Here is a 27,301-nt window from a genome sequence, read left to right on the forward strand (position 1 = left end):
CTCCAGCCTGGGTGACACGAGCAAGACTCCATCTCAAAAAAAAAAAAAGGAAAAAGAAAGAAATAGTAGTGTATACTTGAACCATTCCTCCTCCTATATATAAAAAAAAAAAAAGAGCATATTTTGTTGTATATATCAACATTTAAATGCAAAAAAGTTACTTTTTCTGCTAGTTATTCTCATGTGGAGTTTGAGTAAAGGAAACATACAATAAAGCCCAACCCTGCCACAGTGATTACCTAGGGGCACCTCTCCCCTACCCCGCTTCAAGTCGTTGATATATCTGAGAACAGGAACCTCAAATAATCTCAACAGATAGTGTCTAGCCTCGGTGACAGAGGGAACACATTACTCTCAAATTAAAATATTACTGATGTTCCCAATTGCCTCAATGACTGAAATTCATCAGTATTTTCATCTGAAGTATCCCTATGTCTGTACAGCACTCCACAAACTATACTTTTAGATACAGGTTCAACGATAAAAAATATTCTCACTTGAACTTAGTTGGAAAGATATGAGTCCCAAAAAACCTGGTTGGTTGTTCTATAAGGCTAATATGGAATGTCAACATATAAATTATAATGCTGATATATAAAGAGATGCGTTTTACATACGTGTGTATATATTTTAATGACTAGACACAAAGTGACGTCACCTTTTTGATTTATTGATCATTTTCTAAAAGCCAGGTTTTGATGTATTCAACTTTCCAGCTACAAAATTTTAAGTAATATGACAAATATAACAAAAGCATTTAGTTGAAAACAGTTAAAATATGAAGCTTGCCATCTTTAAGTCTTTCTTCTCAAGACTATGCAAACAAAAACAAGGCAACATCCACATGTAGCACTTTAAATACTCGAAGTTTTGGAAGAAAAAGTTGCCTCACCGTCGTCTCATTCTGCCCTTAGGGACATTTATGTTGCGCTAAAATGGCATTATTTCTTCCAAGGATTGCATTCATTCATTCATCACTTATTCATTTATACTGAATATTCCAGTGAGCAATATACATCACAGAAGGGGAAATCAAACAATAAAGGTGATGCTTTCTCTAGGGAGGGTTATTGTAAAAATGAGAGAGAAAATAGAAAGTCATGAATTCACCCAGGACATAACTTTTTTTAAATTGAACTAGCTGTATTGGTTCTTCTTCCATCCTAAAGGAAACATCTGTCAGCAAACTAGCTGAACTAATAGATTCCCTAATGTGTTAGAAAAGACTGTGCCTTGATTCATTCAAAATATAATAGATAAATACAAAGACCCTCTCAGGAATGTAACTAATTGCATTAGTGTGCACGGAAACACGACACATCAAAAATCATCTGTTCCTAACTACTTCTTTTATGTCCTAGAGTTATAGCACAGGCAGAAGGGGACATATTTTAAACAGAACCTTAGAGAAAGGGAAGGTGAGAGGCTGTAAGTTAACACTTCCGGAGACACTTCAAAGGTAGCGCTATGGGTGTGGAAACAAAGTGCCATTACCTCACCCGCTAACATCTGCGAAAACAAACAGGACACACTTGAGTGTGTATGCTAAATCTAAATGTAAATTTTCATTTATAATTCATAAACAGTCACAGTGCTAGTGATAAAAATAAATTATCAACATCACCTGTTTAATGAAAATGTCTTCATTTGTACATTCAGCATGTTCCCTGGTGATGTAAAACACTCCCACATTTCTATTAAACTATTTTAACCAAAATGTTTATCAAAATAGCTCATTTTAAATAAGTTAAAACATATGATCTAGTTAACAAACTTCACTTATCCCTTTCTTTGTGTATGTTTTCAGGTCATGATCACCAACTAGGCATAAAGCTTCACGACTCTGCATAATTCCACATTCAAGGGTAGAGAATTGCACCATGCCCACAGGACAATTCTATCTGGTCACCTTCAGTGTGAGGGTCAAGCTGTGCAGTCCCCAGAAAGAAACATTAAATAAGACAACTTCATAATGCACTAGGGAGGAAATCACTTTCTATTCATGTTGACAGAAAAGAAGAGAAGATGAATCACAGCAACTCTGTACGCTCAAGGAGGACTTGGGAAGGCCCTAGGTTGCAGTTCCAGGAAAGTGGATTGCTTTAAAGTGGTTAACAGCAACCCTTTGATGAAACCCTTAGGTTTACTGCAAATTGGCACTGGGTGAAAAATGAGAGCCCTTCCTTACTTTAACTTCAAATTAATCATATTGTCCCATTGATCTTTGTTTTCTGTAATGTGCTTCTCACAACCCTTTCCCCTTTCGTACGGAAAAGCAATCTTCAATGAATTTTAAACAATTATGAAGACTATTTCCTCTCATACTTACTTCACCCTACAGGTGATTTAAGAAACAATATGCTTTCTTCTCTTAGCAAATAAAAATGTGTTCTCACTCTGCTCATTTCTTATGACAAAGTAAACATTAGAAAAATAATGGCCAATGTTTACCTGGTATTCAGAACACTGAGTTAAATGCATTCGACCTGTTAAAGATTATTTTTAATGGGAGTGATTAAAAATAATTACAACCCTTTTCCCTTGAGCAATTTATTAGCCCCCTTTGGATTAAATACTTGTCTGCTGTAATTTTTAAAGGGCAATTGTTTTCATATCTATTAAGCCTTTCCCTCAATACCTAACCATAAAACCATTCAAAAGCTACAATGTTATAAACATCATAAAGGCCTAGCGGATTTTTTGTTCATGTTTGTAAAAATAATTTCCTTTCTGACTTCTGCTATTCATTGCATTGAACTAAATGATGATAGCCTAATCGTTCTTCTGAAATACAAAATGAACTTTATTTTGGTATGTTTATAGTAAATAAATATAAATGTAATCCGGAATTTAAAGAAAAACAGATTAATATAAGACATAACCACAAAGCACACACACCAAGGATGACGAAGTTTATACTCTCTACTACATATTAAACAGAAAATATATTCATTCACAAATATATGTTGAGCACCTACTACCTGCTCAGCACTGGGTATATACTTGCAAACAAAACAGAGACTGCATGTATGTTTTGAAATTATGATAAATGCAATCAAGGGGGATATAACAGGAAGAACTTAATTTGATTATTGGGAGAAAGCCTTCTTTAAGCATAGTCCTGAAAGATAAATGGAGTTAGCCATGGTAAGAAGAGGAAAAGAACATTCCTGGCATAGCGTCCAGCACAAGTAGTCTTTAAATGCAAAAGGCCTTGGTCAGTTCTAGATCACGCGTTCCCAACCTTTTGGCACCTGAAACCGGTTTTTCAGGTGACACTTTTTCCATGGACTAGTGTGGGGGGCGGGGGGAGGGTTTGGGAATGATTCGAGAGCATTACATTTATTGTGCACTTTATTTCTATTATTATTACATTGTAATACATAATGAAATAAGTATACAACTCACCATAATGTAGAATCAGTGACAGCCTTGAGCTTGTTCTCCTGTAAGTAGACAGTCCCATCTGGGGGTGATGGGAGACACTGACAGATCATCAGGCACTAGGATCTCACAGGCAGCACGCAACCCAGAGCCCTGAATGCACAGTTCACAACAGGCTTCTCGCTCCTACGAGAATCTGACGCCACTGCTGATCTGACACCAGACGGCGCTCAGGCGGTAATGCTGAGAGGTAAGGGCCTGCTGGCAGTCCTCACAGCCCTCGCTCGCTCTAGGGCCTCCTCTGCCTGGGCTCCCACTTTGGCCGCACTTGAGGAGCCCTTCAGCCCGCCGCTGCACTGTGGGAGCCCCTTCCTGGGCTGGCCAAGGCGGGAGCCGGCTCCCTCAGCTTGAAGGGAGTGTGGAGGGAGAGGCGCCAGCGGGAACCGGAACCGGAACCGGGACTGCGGGCGCGTGGCTTCGGGGCCAGCTGGAGTTCCGGGTGGGCGTGGCCCTGGCGGGCCCCGCACTCGGAGCAGCCAGCCCGCCCTGCCGGCCCTGGGCAATGAGGGGCTTAGCACCCGGGCCAGCGGCTGCGGAGGGTGTACTGGGTCCCCCAGCGGTACCAGCCCAACTGCGCTGAGCTCGATTTTTCCCCGGGCCTTAGCTGCCTTCCCGCAGGGCAGGGCTTGGGACCTGCAGCCCGCCATGCCTGAGCCTCCCACCCCCTCCATGGGCTCCTGTGCAGCCCGAGCCTCCCCGGCGAGCGCCATCTCCTGCTCCAGGGTGCCCAGTCCCATTGACTACCCAAGGGCTGAGGAGTGCGAGCGCACAGCGCCGGACTGGGAGGCAGCTCCACCTGCAGCCCCGGTGCGGGATCCACTGGGTGAAGCCAGCTGGACTCCTGAGTCTGGTGGGGATGTGGAAAATCTTTATGTCTCGCTCAGGGATTGTAAATACACCAATCAGCGCCCTGTGTCCAGCTACTCTGGTGGGGCCTTGGAGAACCTTTATGTCTAGCTCAGGGATTGTAAATACACCAATCAGCACTCTATCTCTAGCTCAAGGTTTGTAAATACACCAATCAGCACCCTGTGTCTAGCTCAGGGTTTGTGAATGCACCAATCGACACTGTTAGCTAGCTAACCTAGTGGGGACGTGGAGAACCTTTGTATCTAGCTCAGGGATTATAAACGCACCAATCAGTGCCCTGTCAAAACAGACCACTGGGCTCTACCTATCAGCGGGATGTGGGTGGGGCCAGATAAGGGAATAAAAGCAGGCTGCCCAAGCCAGCAGTGGCAACCCGCTTGGGTCCCCTTCAACACTGTGGAAGCTTTGTTCTTTCGCTCTTTGCAATAAATCCTGCTGCTGCTCACTCTTTGGGTCCACACTGCCTTTATGAGCTGTAACACTCACTGTGAAGGTCTGCAGCTTCACTCCTGAATCCAGCAAGACCACGAACCCACCGGGAGGAACGAACAACTACAGACGCGCCGCCTTAAGAGCTGTAACACTCACCACAAAGGTCTGCAGCTTCACTCCTGAGCCAGCGAGACCACGAACCCACCAGAAGGAAGAAACTCCAAACACATCCAAACATCAGAAGGAACAAACTCCAGACGAGCCACCTTAAGAGCTGTAACACTCACCACGAGAGCGCGCGGCTTCATTCTTGAAGTCAGTGAGACCAAGAACCCACCAATTCCGGACACGATACGAATGAGGGGGAGAGGCTGTAAATACAGATGAAGTTTCACTCTCACCCACTGCTCACATCCTGCTGCGTGGCCCAGTTCCTAACAAGTCATGAGCGGTACTGGTCCAGGGCCCAGGGGTCGGGGACTCCTGTTCTAGAGACTAGAATAATGTCAGTGTAGCTAGAGTATAGAATAAGAGAAACCGTATTGGAATAGTTGAAAAGTAAGTAGAGTCAAAACTATGCAGAAATGTATAAGGCTATGTTAATTATTACAATCCTATCATAAGTGCAATAGAAACAAGATGTTTTGAACACATCAGAAGGCTAACATGATCTGGGTCATTTTCAAAAAGCACCCTTGGCTATTCTAAGGAAATTCAGGAGGAACTCCCAACATCAACTAGGAGGCTCTTGCAGTAGCCCAGATAGAAGATGACTTGCTTGTGAGGAATGAGAGTGATGGATAGATTTGTTATTGATTTGGAAGGTAGACTCCACAGGACAGAGCTCAGCCCCATGGAAGTAAGGAAACTTGATTATGGTCAATCCCTTTGCCATAGGAAACTGATGGTTTCCTAATCACGTTTTAAATGGCCTAGAAAGACCCTGAAACAGCAAAGACAGCAGTGGCTGGCAGAAGACAGCATCTACACACACCACCAACTCCAGCCTTCCCCTCAAGCGCATTCTGCGGAATAGGCTCCACGACCCTCAGGCAAGCTGCTTAATAGCCATGCTTTCCAAAACACCATCACTCATCTTAAGGGAGTGACAGGAGAAACAATGGATGGCAAAATCCACTTCATTTTTCATTTATGAGTTTTGCGAATGGGGAGGAAGGTGTTTTTCTTATTTTCTAGGCATACAGCCTAGGCTATGAAGTCTTAGCTAACTTTACAAGTACTCATTATCCAACAATCATAAAGGACATGTATCATAAAACTACCGGTTTCATTTTAATTTTATGCTATTTTAGACTTTACTGACATATTTTTACTGAATGAGCAGGTGTTTCTAAAATGTAAGTTTTCCTGGCCTGGAAACATGTTCATTTATTGGATTTTGTGGAAGAAGAACAGCCCTACTTTAGGAGAAGGTATATTCCTTCTTAGAGAATGCTCTATGTAAAATATTTCCTCAGAAGGATGTAGATAAAATTGCTAATAGTAGCTGTTCTTAAAGTAAAGAGACTGCGAGAAACAGTCAGATGGGATTTTCTTTTCACAGCATAACCTTCTGCGGCTTCCGAATGACTTAGTCTGCTGGTACTCATATAAATACATGAGCAAACAAAAATGGATAAAAAAGCCACTTATGACTTTTCCCCGGTCTGTAAGACACCACCCATTACATCCTGGTGTATATCGAATCCACCAACAAGTCTTCCAAACCTGGCCTGTTTCTTATTTGTACTGAGCACCTCTCACTCCTTATCACAAGGACCCACAAAGCTTGCCCTTGTTTCTACTCTTTCCCCATCACAGTCCATCCTCTACACAATAGCCTGAGATACCTCTTTGAAATGTAAATCAAGTTGTGCTACTTCTCAGCTTAAAACCTGCCAAGAAATTTTCTTTATATTTAGAACAAAATCCAGACTGCTAACTGGGATCCACAATACCCTATCTATCCCATTCCATGCCTCCTTTACCTTCATTTGATATCACTCCTGCCGCCTTTGCTGACAACTCTCTTGGCATAACCGTTATAGTGGGTTGAATAGTGTGTCCCCCTGCAAATCCATGCCCATCCACAATGCCATCGTAAGACCTTATTTAGAAATAAGATCTTTACAGCTATAATTAAGGGAATGACGGAGATGAGATCATACTGAATTATGGTGGGTTCTAAGTCCAATGAAAATGTCCTTAGTTAGAAAAAGACACACGCATGCACGCACACACACACACACTCACACAGTGCAGAAGTCCATGTGAAGATGGAGATAGAGTTATACTGCCACAAACCAATGAACACGTAAGCCGCCAAAGCCGGAGGAGGCAAGGAAGACGCATTAGGATTGTCATAATCAATTATTACAAACTGAGTGGCTTAAACGTCAAAAATTTAATGTTTCAAACTTCCGGAGGCTACAAGTCCAAATCCAAGGTGTTGGCAGAGTTGGTTCCTTCTATTGACCAGGGGAAGAATCTCTTCCATCCACTCCTCCCAGCTTCTGGGGGCTTGCTGGCAATCTGTGGCATTCTTTGGCTTAGAAATCCATTATTCCAACCTCTCATCGTCTTCATACGGATTCTCTTTGTGTCTCTGTATCCAAATTCTCCCTTTTTATAAGGACACCAGTCGTATTGAATTTGGGCCCACGATAATGACCTTTTTAAAATTTTACTCTCTCCGTAAAGACCTTATTTCCAAATAAGATCACATTCTGAGGCACCAAGAGTTATGATTTTAACAAATGTTTTTGGAGGGACACAATTCAACCCATATCAGGGCTCTTCCTTAGAGCCTTCAGAGAAAGTGTGGCCCTACCAACACCTTGACTTCCTGATTGCATATTGTCTCTCCCCCTCAAGGACTCTAGCAAGACAGTGCAAAGAAGAGCAGGCGCCTGGTCTGTGCTGCTCACCACTCTAATCCCAGTGCCTAAAAGAGTGTTTCATACAAAGGAGGTGCTGAATACATATTTACCGAATTAATTAAAGAATAAGAAAGTTATTCAGTCTAACCACCACCAGATGTGTCAACAAAATGTTCAAGTAGTCTATGCATGAATGACTGAAGTACTAGAAGTCACTGACTTACAAGAAAAAAGATATTCCATCAAAGTATAATTTTATTAGTATATTCTTTATTTTCTGCATTGCATCAATATATATTTCAGTAAAATTTCCACCTATAATCTTAAATCCAATTTTGCCCCTTTGTGTTAAATATGACAAGTCTAATCATTCTCCCACATGATTATGAATATTTGAAGAATATCATGATCCCAATCAACTTCTTTGCCAACAAAGCATCCTCATTCTTTCAACTATTTTTCGTATTTTTATTTGTCTTAAACACATTCAGACCTCTTCCTTCTCCTAAGTGAACTCTTTCACTTAATTCCAATGGTCTCTCTCTCTCTCTCTCTTAAAATTTAGCATTTTTGCATATGGCCTGAGAGCACACATTAAGCACATGCAGTGCCCTTATAGTTTAGAGATCAGCACACTCTTTCTTAACGAGCAAGACAGTAAATATTTTAGGCTCTGTGAGCCACACAGCGTCTGCCACAGCTACTCAATTCTGCCTTGGTAGAAAGAAGGTAGCCATAGACTGGGCTTAAACAATTGAGCGTGGCCATGCTCAAATAAAGCCTTATTAGTGAACAAGAAAATTCAACCAAATAAAAATTTTATGAGTCACGAAATAGCATTCTACTCCTGATTTATACTAACGACTTAAAAATGTAAAAAAATTTATTATAGTTTGCGGGTCACAAAACCAAGCAGCAGTCCAGAGGCTGCAATGTGCCCACCTTTATTTTAGATAATATGTTCTATTTAATGAAGCCTAGAAACACACTAGCCTGTGGAAGTGGGCTGGGCATTATACCGTGGAATTATGTTGAATTTAATGTTCACAAAAACATTACTTTATTCACATATTCTACTTCCAATTCTGCCCTCCCGCATGCTGTTTTGATGCCATTCATTCTTTCTCACAAATCAATAATGTGTTTGAATTATATTTTTAAGATATATTTACATCATACTTTGGGGTGAATATTGAACTTGCCTGTTATGTGACTAACAGGCAAGTTAGTCAGAGATAAGAGTTAGGCAGAGATAAGAGGCTTTAGAAACCAGCAATGGAAAAAAAGATTCTGCTTTATTCCATGCAATGTTCATTTAAACAAAGATTATATACTTAATAGGGTGATTCGTTCATTCTCCTTTAAAAGAGTCAAAATAAAATGGCTTCTATCACTTCCCTTGAGAAATCATGACACAATAGAAGGAAACTTCTAGGCAAAAGTTGTCTTAGTTTTATTTCCTTTCAAACACATAAGACTTAAAGCTTTCTTTCGTCACAAAAATGTATTTTCTTATGTCTATTAAGGCTTACTCCCTTGATGTAAATATTAACCCAAAAGCCTGTGCACTCTCAGTGGCGAGAGAAAAGTAGCACTCCAAAATAAAGGGCAGCCTCTTCCCTTTAGTTACAACTTTATGAAAATGATGACAGAAGACTAATGGTGTATTTTTGGAAAATTTTACAAATATACACTTCTAAGCATTTTGAGAACTAAAAATGTACCAATAAACAAAGTAATAATAACACAAAGAGAAACACAAATAAAGCAAAGATTTAGACATGATTTAGAATTGATGTTTATGTCTTAAACAGGTATACTCTAGAAAAAACTAATAATTATGGTTTTAAAGTACTCATCAATAAAATAAAAAAGAAAAAAGTTCTGAAACATCCTCGGCATGCTCTTTAAAATTGGGATAACCTGGTAGCTTTGAAAGAAAACAGGGCATACAGGGCTCATTCCTCTGATGACCCTTTTATTTTAACATCAGCCATGGTTTTCTCATCTATTTTCTGAAGGTCTGCGTCTACCGTTTCTAAGGTCCACTGAGGCTAAAGACAATGTATCAGTAGAAAACATAAGACTTACATCAAAGAAATTATGAAAAGAAAAAACACTCAATTCAGCACTGAGTCTATATCAAGCATGGTGTTAGATATTTTCACATGTTACCTTGGTTAATGTTATTCTCACAAAAATCCTGTGATGTTTTCCCTTATCTTTTCAGTCTGTTACGCATATCCAGTTCAAGTGCAGCTTATTTTAGAGACACATATATGACACATATATCAGTTCTTTCTAATTCAGTATACAGGGATAAAATGCTTCCTTTTCTGTACTCACAGTTGTCTGCTGACTTAACTTTTGTTAAATAAAGATGTTAATAAAAATATCAGGGGCAAGTAGTAAAAAGTAAATACAAAGTTTAAGAATAAGCAAAATTGAGTGTTGAGTTTCCAACTGATGGAAGACTAGTGCTTACTCACTAAAAATTACCTTAAAATTCTACTCACTATAAATTATTACATGTTTGGAGGGACTCTGGCTTCAGCTAGGATGTTTTGCAAAGGGAAGCTTTGATAAATCCAATACTACAACTTATGCAGTCACGAAAATCAAGTACAGACGGCTTTTGAAATCTTTGGAAAAAGTGCTATGGCCTAGCAACAAAGGCAAGCTGTTTTGTGTTTTTGTTTGGCAGTGTGTGTGTGTGTGTGTGTGTGTGTGTATGTATGTGTTGCAGGGGTGGAGGGGGAGGGGAAGAGGATCTTTTTCTTAATGTATTTAAACTAAAAGCAAATGAAGAGTCAAACATTTGCAAACTTAAAATGGGTGTTGATTTTTAAGAGTAGTGCAAGGATACCAAAGATTTGCCTGTTTCTTTTCTTTGGAGAAAATAGAAGGATAATTAAGTAACTGTACTATGTCTTAATATAATCTCCCAATACATAACACTAAACAATCATTCCCTACAAATTCTTTGGATTGCCTGCCTGTACTATCAAAAAGTGTTTAAAACCAAAAATAAAAACAATCACTCCCCCTAAGAAATACAGATTACATAATTAAAGTACTATTCTATTTAACATTAACATATATACCTCTGTACATTAACTTATTTCCCTACTGTTAGTCCTTTGATTGTACTCACATTGTTATATGATTTCTGGGAAATGCCATACACAAATACCTTTTTCACATAGAGTTTGCTGTCTAACAGACTTTTTCTAATTGATAACACATTTTTAAAGAAATTATATGATTAGACTATAATTAATACAGGAAACTATAGAACAAAGAGTTGACTTTGAAGCCAATTTTTTTCCAACTGCAGTTAATGTTGTCAGAGTTATTATTACCAATGTCTTTTGGCATCTAATATAATTATGCATTTAAATGTTAAAGGTTTTGACATAAATGAATAATTTAGTTAACTAGAATGTAAAGGCAATCTTGATTTTTCTCAATATAATGGAATGAAAGTACTTATAAAACTACTACTAAGACAAGGAAGTGGCCTCTTCAAAATTATTCCATCTGTTTATCTTGCCATTTCCCATAATCACACCCATCTTAATAAACATACTAGATTGTTTCTGTGCTGTTATCGATCACCAAATTGATTATGATGAGACATAATTCACCTTTGTCACAAGTGAACAGACATAATCTGAGCCATTTTTATACACATTTTTTAAAAAACCCATGACCTACAAAAGCATTTTCCTTTGTAGTAAGAAATAGCTTTAGCTTCGATGCCAGCAAAGTCCTGGGAGAATGCCAATTATGCAAAAACAGATGTATCGTGATTTTGCGATATGGACTATTTTACACTAGGGACAAAGACCAAACCATTCATCTCAATTTACTTAGGACTGAGGCTTAATTTGAACTCTGACCTCAGAGTGGTAAGGTCATTTGTATATCCCATAATAGCATGAGGCACTATTTTCAAAGAGAAACATATATTTGACTTCATATTTCAATAACTTTCTAATTACTAATGCAAACAATAACATTATTTTACTATTTTAATTGCTCCTTAAAATTAACCAATTTTAAGAAATGTTTAAATTTGGGCCATTACTAAGGTAACAAAATATTTAGTCAATAGCATGGATGACGGCCATTGATTGAAACTTCACATTTAAGGTACTCTCAATCTTGATCACCAATAGTCAAATGACATCTGACTAAAGATTGCTAGAAATCTTGTTACTTGCTGACTCTAATGGAATTTTGAAAATAGGTCACAAGAATGACAGGTAATTGGGTTTAGATACAAAAAATACAAAGAGAAACAATAGGTTATTTTTCACAATTAATTTTGAAGAAAGTTTTTGTTGGTCATTCATTACTTGTTAAGAAAAAAACAAAATTTACTTCCATAAAACTGGATTCCAACTTTTGTTGACCAACTTCTATTTATTAAGAATCCGACTGACTCTGTTATTTAAAACATCTCTTTAATATGTGATTTATTGTTCTACTCTTTCCCAGGGAGCTTCTGAGAATTAACGAGACAATTGCCAAGTGCTTGAAGCTCCTTGGGAAAAGACCGTGATAATATTACTAAACATTATTGTGATTATTATTACTTTATATGCAGTTCCCTCTAATGTATTTTTTCTAGATGATTTACTTAGTGCCCTTTATTAAGCCAGATCCACTTTACATTAGAATCATTGAATAAAAATATGTTGTGAGCACCTCTCCTTTCCAAATCTGGGAAGTCATGCAATTCTGATCAGTTTCCAAAAACCCATTTTTGCTTTCAGCTGAGAATTAAAGCTATCAAGACCTCCATATTCCTTGGTGGCCATGAACCTTATGAACAAATGAGACCTGAGAATATCAGAGTATCATCATTGCAAATATCTTGTCATAGAAAAGAATTCATTCTCCCTTTTCCCTCACAAGAAAATCAAAACATTTGAGTGAGGAAGCACAAATCATTATTAAATAGATTGGTTTCTGCTTCAGGGATCTATCTGTCCCAAATTTTCTAGCTCTTCAAAACTACTACACTTTTTATTCTGAAATGAAATATGTTTTTTTAGGTTGGGTGTGTTGGCTCACACCTTAATGCCAGCACTTTGGGAGGCTGAGGGGTGTAGATCATTTAAGGTCAGTAGTTCAAGACCAGCTGGGTCAATATGGCAAAACCCTGTCTCTATTAAAAATACAAAAATTAGCTGGGCATGGTGGTGCATGCCTGTAATCCCAGCTACTTGGGAGGCTGAGGCTGGAGAATCACTTGAACCTGGGAGGTGGATGCTGCAGTGAGCCGAGATTGTGCTACTGTACTCCAGCCTGGGTAACAGAGTGAGACTCTGTCTAAAAAAAAAAAAAAAAAAAAAAAAAAAAGACATATCCAAGTATTAATTTTATTTAAATATTTGTAATACAAAATTGCAATTTGTATAAAAATATATTTCACTACTCATTTTTTCCTTTGCTTGAATTTTGTCTTAAAAACTTTTATAAACTAATGTTTATACCTTACTTTTCTTTCTTTGAAAGGAATAAACAATATAATTTAATACATTTTTAAGGTAATTTTAAAAATAAAATCAAATGTTTATAACAAAAAGCATAATAAGTGAAAACAATGAACACAAGCATTTATTTACCTTTTATGACATTACAGCTTAACAATACCAACATAAGCATATAATTTTTCTACAGGCTTTAAAGATGACATGAAGAAAATAGATTTGCCCTTCATCTAGGTATGTGAACTAACAAGTACAATACAAAGTGTTTATTATGAATGTTCTTAAATGAGAAATAGCTTTTAAGCTTACAAGGATAGATAGGCAATTGCCCAATCAAACTTTGAATACATAAATTGTATATGTTCAGGAGATGATAAATAGAGTAATTTTTAATTTGCTCACTCTATTGATGAATTCAGCAAAACCAATGGAAATCAGTAGTTTTGGCTGAGTCTAGAATAGGCAGGGAGAAAGAAGAGCTGAATTAAATGGGCCATCTCGATTGAATTCAGCGAGTATTTATTAAACACTTCCTTCTGTATAAGTTGCTTTGCTACAGACTACAAACAATATCAAGTTAAGAGCAAACAGCTCTTCACATGAAGTAGACTAACATAAGTGTGAGTCATAAAGCACATAGGTAAATTACTACAATTCAAGTCAGTTATAATCCGAGAGAAAGGCAGAAAGAGTTACATGATTATGGGAATTGATAGAGGTCAGGAGATCTGTCAAGCTTCCATCAGCTTCCCTGTCTTGCAGCACATACTTGAAACTGTTTTATTTTTCCAGTGAAACTCCTAATTATCTCTCTAAACACATCCCCTTTTCACATACTTTGCTCCAGTCTTACTGATTTCCAGTTCCTCTGCAACCTCCCCCTATTTTATTCCTTACCATCTTCACATAATCAAATCTAGATGCACATCAAGAATCACATGAGAGAGCTTTTAGAAAACAGACACATACACTCCTCTCCCGGCCATTTCATGTAACTGGCTGGGGGTGGCAGCTGGGCATAGCCCTTGGCAAAACCTTACTCTGAACTCAACCCAAGCTGTCCACTTCTAGATCCTGCTCCCACCCTCATGATGTTTTCGATTCCCACCCTATATGCTTTAATAGTCCACCAGTTTACTTCTGAGCTAAAAATTGATGATGCTTTACAGTATTCAGATACACCAGTACACCTTAGCTGCCTGCAATTCCCACAGGAGTATAACATTCCTCTAATGTATTTTTATTATCCTTGGGATAAAATTCAGAATCTTTATTATTAAAAAATATTTAACTGGGAGGCCATTAGACTAGATTAGCTCTGGCACTTTAAACTCACACATATACAAACTAAAGCACAATGTAAATAGCAAGCTGAAACTTAAAACTGCACCAATCAGAAACCACCAAGTAACCTCTCACTAGGAACTTTCCACTCAAATCAATCAAAACTGGTGTTTTTTTGTGTGTCTTGCTTCTGTAAACACTTTATAGAAGTTCCCCCTCTTGACCCTCCCAGTGGAGTTCTAAGTACCCTGCAGTGTGGTGGAACTCCAATTTATGGGCCACTGGATGCCCAGATAAACTTTTTAAAAGTTAAAAATGCTTAAGTTGTTTTTTCATAAGCTCTGGTATCAGAAGTGTGACCTAAAGTCTACTGCACAATCATGACCTCTGGGAGAAATTAAGTAAACAGGAATAAGTACCCAGCTGTGCCCCTTCTGCTCACTCCTTCTTCCTATACATTTGGAGGTCATCACCACTAAGTCCTCTTGGATACACGAGTTCCACAACTAGGGTCTTGTTCTCTGAGTTTATTTGAGTATTTTTTAAAAATCTGAACTAGGTTTGGAAGTCTGAATAGAAACTGGACTGCATTCTGTAGGGAGACTTTAGGTGCCTGACTGGGTTAGACAGAAACTGAATTGGGTTTAAATACCTCTGGTAGGAAAGGTTCTCGGAAGACAGATAATGAGTTTATTTAAATCCAGAGAGTCTAAGACTCCATCTTGGAACCTGTGCTTTTCTAGAGAAATGTGTGAATCTTAACAAAAATAATTTAGCATTTTGGTGGCCAAGATGGGAAAGTTTTAACCTAAGTAAAATTGCTCATCTATAGGGCACATACATAAAAAAGGATCCCAAACACCTCAAAACCATAGGATGCAGTTTTGATTGACATGTAGAGACCACTAAACTCTGTTTCTCTCTATTGTCCTTTGCCTACTTTGAATCTACTGATGTTTTCACTGGTTTACCTGCTCACCTCAAAGGCAAAAAAAAAGAAAGAACCAGATCAGTGTTGACAAAAGGATGTCAGATCAACCAGGTCTGCTTTATAACCAGCATTATTCTTTGCTCAAAGTCTTGAGCTCAGAGGAATAATAAACGGTATTCCTGTCCTGCATAGAAAATGCTTTGTCCCTATATGTTAATTGGTTCCACCCAGAACTCAGTAATTCTGTTAAACACATGTTGACAGGACCAAGGGAAGCTCAAAAATGGATGCAAGGGGCAGAATGGTATCATCTTGAGGACAGGATCCATGGTGATGAGTCCCCATTTGGTCCACATATGTGCCAGAAAAAGCTTAAAAAACTAAAAACAATCTTCTGAAAGCCATTCCCCCACTCACACTGACTAGACAATCAACCAGACCTACAGACAGAAGAAAGATGAATCTGTTACTGATTTCAAAAACCACTTAGAGCTTTTGTTTTTCTCATGGCATTCCAGGCAATCCAGCCTACCCTTGCTGCCTTTTTTGTAAAAAGATTCTCCCCAGGTATTATTTGGAGACGTAGAAAAAAAAGTTAAAAAATTTTTAAAAGGTAAGGAAATAAGCTATAGGTTTAGCTAGGTTAGCTGAACATTTGTAAAGAACCTTAGAACAAGGTGAGAAGCAAAGGGCTTCCAAATTAACGGCCTTGCAATTATAGCAACTCCAGGGCAACCAACAATTTAGACTGACCTTCGGACTTCTCCTAATAAGTGACTTTTAAATCAACAATTTATCTCCTTCTGTCTGTATGTACATGCATGTCTTTGTATGAACGTATGTATGTTATGTGTATGTGATATTTTTGGACGATATTACTAAACAAATTTATAAAATTAAAAAAAATGAGCTGGCAATGTCCTGCACCTGTAGTCCCAGCTACTGAGGAGTCTGAGGCAGAAGAATCCCTTGAACCCAGGAGTTGGAGGCAGCATTGAGCTATGATCGCATCACTGTCTTCCAGCCTTGGTGACAGGGCAAGACCCTGTCTCTTAAAAAAAAAAAAAAAAGTTAGATTTTCCTGGGTTGCTGGTCAGATGGGTTTGTATTATCTCTGCTAGATGTTTAAGTCAATAAATCCAACCAAAGAGTAAAATATGTAGTAAACATGAATTGTTTGGTGCATGTTAGTTACAGAAGTTAGAAAAAGACAGAGAAGGAAGAATAATGTTTAGCTTTTCAGTTTCTTTGCTTCTGTGATAATTTTGATACTTGCCTGACCTGTAAACACAAATGAAATAAGATGATGGGGTAGGGTAGTGACTGATGACAGTTGAGCTGCTGTGGTGGATCTGGATTTGGCAAATAGGAGGTGGTCTAGAGAAAGCCTCTCTCTGCATTTGCTATTTTTCAAGTCCCTTTAGCTCAAAGTGATCAATATACCAAAGTGGAATAGCTTGAGGTGACATTTCTTGAACTCCTTCAATGGCTAGCTGTGTTTAGTGTCTCGAAATTTTTCATGAGGAATCCAAGCACAAGTGTTAAGAACAAGTGAATTAGGTAAATATCAATGAAATAAATGTAGCTCTGTTCATCGTTCTCGAGTTTTATTTTCCACCTGTAGAATGGACTAGATGCGGTATTCTTCTAGGTTTCTCCAATTCAATTTTCTCCCATTTTTCCAACTTGGGATTACTAAGAACAAGAACTGCTCTGTTCCTGAAATGCCATGAGCTGGAATGGGTAGCCTGGTATAATTTCAGAGGACAAGCCTCATTCCTGACGTGTGCATGACACCAGGAGTTCACCAAAACACCCAATGCTATAACCAAAGACACTCAAACTGCAAACCAGGAAAACGTTATTTGAACTCAAATCTAGAAGTCGTGACTAATTACTCTCTGGACTCAGAGACTGAATTTATAGTTTGCTCTAGTCATTGGTCTTTATTTTTCTTTTATTTCCATAGAAATACTAGTTGGTTTGATCTGTGATGACCTTGGCTGAGGAGCATACTTCAGGCTCTTGGTATTATTTTCCTGACAGTCACCATTGTAATGCCCCTGGTGTAGTATATACTCTGAAGGGTCTCAAATGTATGTGTGCAGCCATCGACGGTATGCCAGATGGTCTCACTGTGATTAAAGCAACAAAAATGAGATGAGCAAAAATAGGAACCTTTCTTCAATGAGCCTGATGTCATGACTTACGAGTTTTACCCTGAGATAAAGACAATCCAGCCAAGACAGTGACAGAGAGTGATGCTTATGCCCAAACTTTGGTCAATCTCTCATAAATGAGAGGCTGATCAAAAGGAGACAATTTAAAAAAAAAATTGTAATTGGGAAACTATTAAACTGGGGTGTCTCTGGCAATTTAAATTCCCACATCAATAAATCAAAGCCCAATATCAATAGTAAATTGAAAGTAGAAACTACCAATCAGAAACCACCAACTAACCTTTAAATAGGCTCTTTCCACTGTAACCAAAATTGTTTTCTTTGTCTTGCTTATGTACTTTATAAAAGATTCCCCTCTTGCCCTTGTCAGTGACATTTTACCCCTTATAGGCTAGTGCTACTCCAAATCATGAGTCCTCAAAATGTTCAAATACACTGCTTGAAATTTAAATGTACTTACATTTTTCTTTTATCATTACCTACATAATCTGCGTCATCCAGCCCAGCCTCCTTCCACCTTTCGTTGCTTGCTGCTTTACCAGCCACTTGATTTTCTTCAAAGGTGACTCCAATCCCTGTCCCCTTCGGGACCTTCCTTCTACCTAGAATTCTTTTTTCAGAGCTCACTCTTCACACAGCTGTCTCCAGTCCTCAACATAATTGTTACTTCCCCAGGGAGTTCTCCAGGCACAAAAATCTAAATTTCATACATTTATACTCTGCCTATGACACCCTATATTTTTCTTTCATTATACTTAAAAATTCAATCACAGGTATAAACATACTCAGCAAGATTATTTGTCTATCTTTCTCACCAAAATAAACTCACCACACTTTTACAAGTCTTCAACACATTGCAGATGCTCAGTAAATACATTCTAATGAATTAAGATATACATGTGATTGGGTGCTACCATCTAACTAATGAACAATTAACAGTCAAAAACTTGGAAATAGTAAAACAACATGCATTTAAAAAGCAACTAAGGCCAGGTGCGGTGGCTCGCCTCTGTAATCCCAGTATTTTGGGAGGTCAAGGTGGGTGGATCACTTGAGCCCAGGAGTTCAAGACCAGCCTGGGCAACATGGTGAAACCCCATCTCTACAAAAAATACAAAAACAATTAGCCAGGTGTGGTGGTGCAGGCCTGTAATCCCAGCTACTCAAGCTGAAGTGGGAGGACCACCTGAGCCCAGGAAGCAGAGGTTGCAGTGAGCCAAGATTGGATCACTATACTCCAGCCTGGGCGAGAGGAGTGAGACCCTATCTCAAAAACAAATAAATAAATAAAAATAAAAGCAACTATATGTTAGTGATATATTTCATAGGTGCATTTTTTCAATTACTTTTTGAAGCATACTGAAAATATCACTTGAGATCTTTATTAACCCTCAAAAGAGCTGGAAAGTTACAGAAGAGGTGACAAGTTATTCCAGATGGCACACAATAATCTTTTATTTAAAATTACAATAGCAGGCTATTGTGAATATTACTGATATTTAGCTGGAACTTTCCAGGTAACTAAACATTAGTGTATTATACTTTTCAATTTCCATGTTTTGTCTCAAGGCAACTGAATAAAACTAGGTGGCGATCAAGCAAAAAATATCTAAGCTCAAAGTTTTCTATTCACCTATTTTATTCAGGTGATACTTGGAAGCTTAGTGGAAGACTTTGAAGACCTGTCTTATCCCAATAATCCAAGAATTTTCTTAATAACAAGTAGGAAAACATGTGGGTATTCTCCTTTTTAATGAGAAAAACAACACATACACCCCAAATAACATTAGCGTTCAATGAAAATCCAGCCACATATTTTTCTTTTTTTTTTTATTTTACTTTAAGTTCTGGATACATGTGCAGAACGTGCAGGTTTGTTACATAGGTATACATGTGCCATCGTGGTTTGATGCACTTATCAACCCGTCAGCCACACATATTTTTAAAAATATCTTGCCAGAATGCGGTGGCTCACGCCTGTAATCCCAGCACTTTGGGAGGTCAAGATGGATGGATCACGAGGTCAGGAGATCGAGACCATCCTGGTCAACAGGGTGAAACCCTGTCTCTACTAAAAATACAAAAATTAGCTGAGTGTGGTGGCACGTGCCTGTAATCCCAGCTACTCGGGAGGCTGAGGCATGAGAATCACTTGAACCAAGGAGGCAGGGGTTGCAGTGAGCCGAGATCATGCCACTGCACTCCAGCCCAGCAACAGTGTGAGACTCCATCTCAAAAAACAAAAAACAAAAAACAAAAAAATCCTCAGGAATCTAAAAAGTATAGCTTCCACGTTAGTAATTAACTCACAAAAATGCAATGACTAAAAGACAGATGTGCCAAAGCCTTTGAACTTGGTCTTTATATATATATATATATATATATATATATATATACACTTTACCTTTAGGGTACATGGTTTGTTACATATGTATACATGTGCCATGTTGGTGTGCTGCACCCATTAACTCATCATTTACATTAGGTATATCTCCTAATGCTATCTCTCCCTGCTCCCCTCACCCCATGACAGGCCCCAGTGTGTGATGTTCCCCACCCTGTGTCCAAGTGTTCTCACTGTTCAATTCCCACCTATGAGTGAGAACATGCAGTGCTTGGTTTTCTGTCCTTGCAATAGTTTGCTCAGAATGATGGTTTCCAGCTTCATCCATTTCCCTACAAAGGACATGAACTCATCCTTTTTTATGGCTGCATAGTATTCCATGGTGTATATGTGCCACATTTTCTTAATCCAGTCTATCCTTGATGGACATTTGGGTTGGTTCCAAGTCTTTGCTATTGTGAATAGTGCTGCAATAAACATATGTGTGCATGTGTCTTCATAGCAGCATAATTTATAATCCTTTGGGTATACACCCAGTAATGGGATCGCTGGGTCAAATGGCATTTCTATGAACTTGGTCGTTTTTTTACAAAATTATATGTATGTATGTATGCATGCATAGACATATCTATGTATATGTGTGACATGTATATATTCATCTGTGTATATGTATATATTACATGTCAATTCCTTGATTTATAAAACATCTTCCCTGGATTATGACATGACCTCAATTCCAGAACCTTAGGTTTCATGTCAGAAATATTAAGCAATAATACATTTGAAAAAAAGTTACAGCCTTAACACAAATTGCCAAAATATTGTATGTCTTGTGTCTGAGTTTTGAGTTATCTGTGGATTTAAAACTATGAAATTTACACCAAATATACAATTTTTTTCCTAAATGCTCAGTTCCCTATATTACCCTGTCTTTAATTTTTTTGAATTGCCCACGCAATTTCAAAGAAATAAGAGGTAGCCAACATAACAATCTCAAATGGAATGTTATACAGTACAGTGTCTTCTTATAAATTAAAAAAAAAAACACTGCATGAATTAAGATAGTAATAATAAGCAGGATCTTTCATTTACTAATATATGTCATTTTTGTCTTTAATTTGTTGTCTAATCCTAGTGAATCTCATCCAACAAAATTAGGTCTTTATAAACTCTACCAAGTTTGCTAAATACTGCCTCCCTTAACAAAAGGTGGTTGGGGGACAAGTTTTTACACAAATGGATCAAGAAAGGATGACTTCATCAAGGAAAGTCTTAGCTACATTAGAGAAAAAAGCTGGGAAACACAGTGGTGGATCTTTGTAGTCATCATCCCTTCCTCGTATTCTGAGGACTTTATCTTGCTGTAACTTGTTTAGACTGATTGTGGTTTCACAAAGCTGCAACTCAGATATTTCAGGCCTTCCTATGATCTAATGTTTTCCCACGGAAGGAAATCTTTCTCTTTGTGTGAGATAAATACCTACACACTATGTCCTAAATCCTCTCTCAAAAGACATTGCTGGTATTGTGCAGTCATTTGTAAGGACACTTCAACTTCTCTATTTATCTTTTCAATTTAATGCATTTCACTACTTAAAAAGTTACGTTTTATGACAATCACCATTTGGCCAGAGTTCACCATATAAACTTTCTTTTGGTTAATTTTACTTTTAAAACTTAAAATTAGAAGCGAAAAAGTAAGAAATCATCTAGTAGTTATATAAATTTACAGAAATAAACCAATCAGGAATGGGTGTAATAAAGTTAGCCTCTGGCTTTGATTAGTTCCTCAGGGTCCAAAAATGTGGTTTTGTTACATTTATATCACACAAGTTATAATCCAATCCAATTCATGGAAGTTTATATGTGGATATATTATACTTAAATGAATCTTCCAAAGGTACATTTTTCTCTCTTTATAACCCTCACATGGAATCATAATGAAGGTATGCAGAAATCCTGTGACAGGATGACGTGTTAGAAAATCAAGGGAAAAAGGGGAATGAGTCTACCATGTTTTCTTTTGCAGCGCCTACATTTCTATGATAAATTCCCCATGAGATTTTGTATAGTTCTCGTCATTTATACATTACTCCACAGAAAAGGAGTCCCCAATGAGTTCACAGACTGTTATGAGAATGAAAGCCCTTTTATCAATACAGTATGCAATTTACTGGCCCAATCACCAGACCAGTAGAATGGACTGTATATAGACACCTCTAATACCAAGACCATTCCTTATAATATTTACATGCTCTTTGTTACAAAATGATGAATACTGGATGCAGAAGGGTTTGATGTTAGTGGGAAGATGCAGTGGAAGTTGAATAAAAGAAAATCTTTAAAAAATTAACTGTAAAAGTAGTGAATAAAAATCATAAAAGGGTGAGTTCCAAATGAATAGATTTTGTATCTGGTATTTTTTTTTTTTTAAAGAATGAGTGTTTCTCTACTTATTGTTGCACCATAATTCCACAATTAACACATAGGGACTTTGTTATGAGGGCTCTAATCTCATTACTGATGAATTACACGTTAACCAAGTTTTACACACACACACACACACACACACACACACACACGAGATTTTGTGGAGTGCAGGTGCATCTCAGTCACTGGTTGCAGTGACATTATGGCAGGATGTCCATCTGCTTTCAAATATTGGCTATGAAGTGGCCCCACAGCATTGATGGGAATGTAAAATTGACAAAATAAAACCAATTAGCAGCCCTAGGAATTGGCCTCCATTACCTCTCACTGCCCATCTTAACTTGCTTTTACTTCTGTTTTACTGAGATGCTGGCTCCATTCTATTTCCATGACTCTCTTTCATCAGCAGAAAAAAAAATGGCGATTTCTATCTGAGGACTAGGGAAAAGGAACCAACATATAACTGTGCAGCAAGCAGAGAATCTCACTTGTACAACTTTCTCTAGTCTTTACCATCAGACCTAGTATCCTTATTAACCAGGAACGTGGTGGATACGACATATTTCATCTGAAGAGTCATTGTCTTTATCATCAGACCTAGTATCCTTACTAACCAGGAACGTGGTAGATACGACATACTTCATCTGAAGAGTCATTGTCTATGCTTCCCTACTCCATCCAATACTTTCTTCTACTGGAGGGAAGACCCTTGACTTCCACAGAAAATATTACTCTTGAATTTATCTGGGGTCAGATGGCATACGTTGTACAGGTTTCTGCATACAAGTTGTCTCTTAAAGATCAATTTAATTCACCCAACCTTAATTAAGCCCTAATATGTGTAATACAGTACATATGAAATGAACTAAAACACAAACATGGGCTTTGCTGTATACTGACAGATGGTAGAAATTTCTCTTGGAAGGCTTTGTGAGTTTGGTCTTGGTTTTGAAGATGCTATATTCACTCTAGAAAGGAAGTATTTGAACTTTCCAATGGAAAATCCTTCTCTAGTGTTAAGTAGACAAGCATCTTCCTAAAGAATCTCTCTTTGTACTAACCCTTGTTTCTATTCTGCCAAAATCTCTCTCATGTTCTGGCAATGAAGTACAAAATGAAAGAAGTATTTCAATTGCACTTAAGCCACATTCATTGAAAGAGAATCTTGCTAGTCAGTGATGCAATACTCCCTAAATGGGCACTGTAATCGCATGACCTTTAAACTGGGATATAACACTCCTATCTAAATCACATTCTCTCCTTGCTCCAACTCCTGGACTTATCCCCAGGGCCCTTTCAGGGTTATTGCTTTGCTGGCTTCTCCCTCTAGTTAGATTTCTAGATTTCTGATTATTTCCCTGAAGAATTAGTTTACATTTATATACCAAATAAAGCATTAGTTTTTACTCCAGTAATATTTTCTGCTGCCTAAATTTTTGTATATCATTATATGTGATTTCAGGGACAGGGAGGGGAGGTTCTGATGGCATTCCAATGTTGAGATTTATAATTTCTTCATCATTTCCCTTTTAAATGACTAATAAAGATGTTAAATCAGACCTCACTTAAAGCTGATCTTGAGACATCACCCACCAAATCGTTACATTTTTATCTCTGATTGCCTTTGGGTATTACCCCCTCTTAACAAGATATTTCACTTCCACAGAGTGAAAACAGATTACAGGAAGTATCACACAGAGTCTTTAAAATGTTGTTTGTTCTCATATTCAGATGAAAGTAGAGCCTTTTGAATGAGCGTGAGTATATATAGAAGGGCCAGACTAAGCTGCTATATAAAAAATAAGCTTAATATGTAAAATGAAGAACAGAATGAGAATGACTTTTTAAAAACAAAGACATGGCTTAATTTACTGTCTAAATATTAACAGGCTGCTTAATGTTGGAATCATGCTGAAAAACAGTATGGCAAAGCATCACCTTGGATTTTCTAGCTGCCACACTCAGGCCACCAAAACCAGAAGCTTTTCTATCTGTGCAACTCAGATGGTTGACAAGTTTAAAAAACCTTGAGCAATTTTATTTGAACTGTGCCATGTACATAATACAATCAAAAGATAAAAGGAGAGGTCATGAGGATTATAATAATACCATTTTTTAATCCCATATGCTGAACCAGCCTATAGATATAAACATACAGGCATACATATATAAGTAGCAACTTCTTTGTAATTCACAGACTGTCCCTTATATCCAAGGGCTCATGGGAAACTAACACCTGCCACCCTTAACACTTTCTCATTAGCTGCTTCTGTAAACTCTCAAGGGTATTGCAATTAGTTCTTTTATCAAACAAACAAAAATGCTGTTTGGCTGTTGTCAAATAGATCTGCCTAGATAACATTCTGAATATGATCACTAACATCACGTTCTTAGTTTGATGTCATCATAAAGACTGCCAAGATCTAAGAATGGCTAACTGATTTTTTTCAGTGTTCATTTGGGATATTATTACCGTTTCAATTTTATCTGACAGTAGCCACAATTAACAGGTTCATGAAAAACTAGCTTTTAAAAAAGACTATTGCAGGTATTGACATTTTAGCAATTTCTTTGTCAAAAGCTTTGACAATATGTAAGATCTAATTTGCAAAATAGCCAAAGTAGTATGAAGACCTTTCTTGTCTGCCTTTTCCCCCCTTCGAAACAGAAGGTATTAATCACTCGATCTCAAAGGCAGCTGACTGATGCTATTCACTGAGTAGGGCATTCTCACTAATGTGGCCCCATGAATAACTCTCAAGGCTTTTATTATTGCTCTGAGTGGACTCTCAGCAGCAGAGCCTCTCTTTAGCAACCCTCATCCCCTCAGGCTCCAAAAGGATTATAGATAATGGCTGAAAGAAAGCATCATTGGTAAAAACAAAAGTTTTTAAAGGGAAAAAAAATGGGAGCAAAGTGGACATATTGGAGACAAGTCATGATTCATGGCCTGTACTGTGTTCTGCCTCTTTCTCTTACTCAATACACTCTTTAGTTTTACTGCTGGATAAGAAGGGACTAAACCAGTGCACTTCTCCTAGCAACCAACATCAGTCAGCAAAGAAGGCATGTCATTTGCTCAAAGAGAAAACGGAAGAATCTGGGGTCATACAAAGCAGACACATGTTCTTTTGCATTTGATCCCAAATTGATTATCAAAAAGGATTCAGTAAATGCTAAATAATTCTGTTTTATGTGAATGTTAACAATCCATAGAACTAAATATCAGCGTGTCCGCTTGCTATATAGTTGAGTGTCAAATGCTAACCCAACCCACTTCATTCAGATGTTCAGTTTTTCACTTTTCCAACACACTCTTTCGTCCCCTCCCCTTATAGTTCAGGGAGATTGCCCCTCCCAGGTATATCCTTGTACCTCCTAGACCATTTCAAATGCAAAGATTAGGCATAACCTCCTATAGAGATCCATGTTTGGAAAGCTTAGAATTGAATCCTGAGACAGATAGACAATACAAGCAATTGCCTGATCATTTTATTTGCATGTCATGTGTAGCCGCTGCTTCAAAAGATAAAAACTGCTTTCTGAAAAGAAATGTTGAATCAACTTGGAATTTAAATTCACCATGATGAGACACATTTACTGAGAGCCTCAAAAATCTGGAGAGTTTCATAAGATCCAAGTGATGAACATCACAGGTGCTACAGTTTAACAGGAAAGTGCAATAAGAATTCACAGCCTGGAAAGGGTTCTTCAAATACAAGTTGTCTGTTGGATTGTGAGGAGAGGGCAGGCATCAAACCACTCAGTTTATTCATATCTTATTGCCATGTGTATAGGGAGGTGGGAGGCAAGGGGGTAAGAGCTATATTTGCCCCAAATCTGTACCCACATGTTGTACATATCTTTCGGATTCTTTTTCCTTTCGTTTTTGTATTAAAAGTTGACATTATTCAGGCTTTCAAATCACAAAGGTGGGACTGAAACACTTGAAAACATACTTAGCTACGAAACTATTTACATGGTTTATGATAGCCAGTGAGGAATAACCCAGTTAAACCTGGTTTTGGGCAGAAAAGGAGGCCTCAAACCTCAACTGAATGACAACTTGATTTGTGAGTGCAGGGCTCATGTGCCCATTTGATGATTTTTATTTATTTATTTATTTATTTTTTTTTTGAGACAGGGTCTCCCTCTGTCACCCTGGCTGGAATGCAGTGGTGTACTCACAGCTCACTGCAGCCTTGACCTCCCAGACACAAGCAATCCTTCTACCTCAGCCTCCCAAGTAGCTGGGACTACAGGTGAGCACCACTGTGCCCGACTAATTTTTTTTCTTTGCAAAGATAGGGTTTCACCATGCTGCCCAGGCTGATCTCAAACTCATGGGCTCAAGAGATCCTCCCAGTCTCCCAAAGTACTGAGATTACAGGCATGAGCCACGCTGTGTGGCCTGAAACGTTTTTTCATTATTATTGTTTAACTCTTGAAATTATGCGAAAACAATTACAATGCAAAAAAAAAATATTTTGAGACCACCACATTAAATGTTCTAACTCTTCATAGTCAATTTTGCATGGGGGAAGAAAAAACACAACACAAAAGCAAACAGTGAGAATCTTGTACCTAGCATTTTCTTTTCTTTTTTAAATGAAAGTTTATTAAAGTAGTAAAGAAACAGAAATGGCATTTTCTTTTTAAAAGGTTACATTTCACCTACTCAGTTTCTACTCTAACCCATAATAGAGACGGGGTAAGAAGCACTAAAATAATTGGCGTTTGAGTAATAGCTTGTTGCTGCTGGCATTCAAAGGCACTTAGAATACACAAGCGGTTATATACTTAAGATGAGGAAGGTGAAATGCCGTCTCTAATTTAATGGAACAATAATAAGCTTGGTTTTCAATAACTGTTATTTGGCAACACATTAAAATTTACTTTATAATAGAGATGTAAAATACAAGAGTGCCTGTTGCTAGATTCATTCTAAATTTCCCTTAATTTACTCTAACCGTGAAATCTATATTCTATAATAATCGGATATATCT

At 37.9% G+C, this 27,301-nt stretch overlaps 1 protein-coding gene across 6 annotated transcripts in view; it reads right to left on the reverse strand.

The window, feature by feature from the left end:
* Positions 1–27,301, reverse strand: part of ROBO2 (roundabout guidance receptor 2) — a 635,780-nt gene that overhangs the window by 598,550 nt on the left and 9,929 nt on the right. The gene's annotated exons all lie outside the window — the stretch shown is intronic.

Source organism: Hylobates moloch, unplaced genomic scaffold (genome assembly GCF_009828535.3).
Source record: "Hylobates moloch isolate HMO894 unplaced genomic scaffold, HMol_V3 SCAFFOLD_4, whole genome shotgun sequence".
NCBI classification, from domain to species: Eukaryota; Metazoa; Chordata; class Mammalia; order Primates; family Hylobatidae; genus Hylobates; species Hylobates moloch.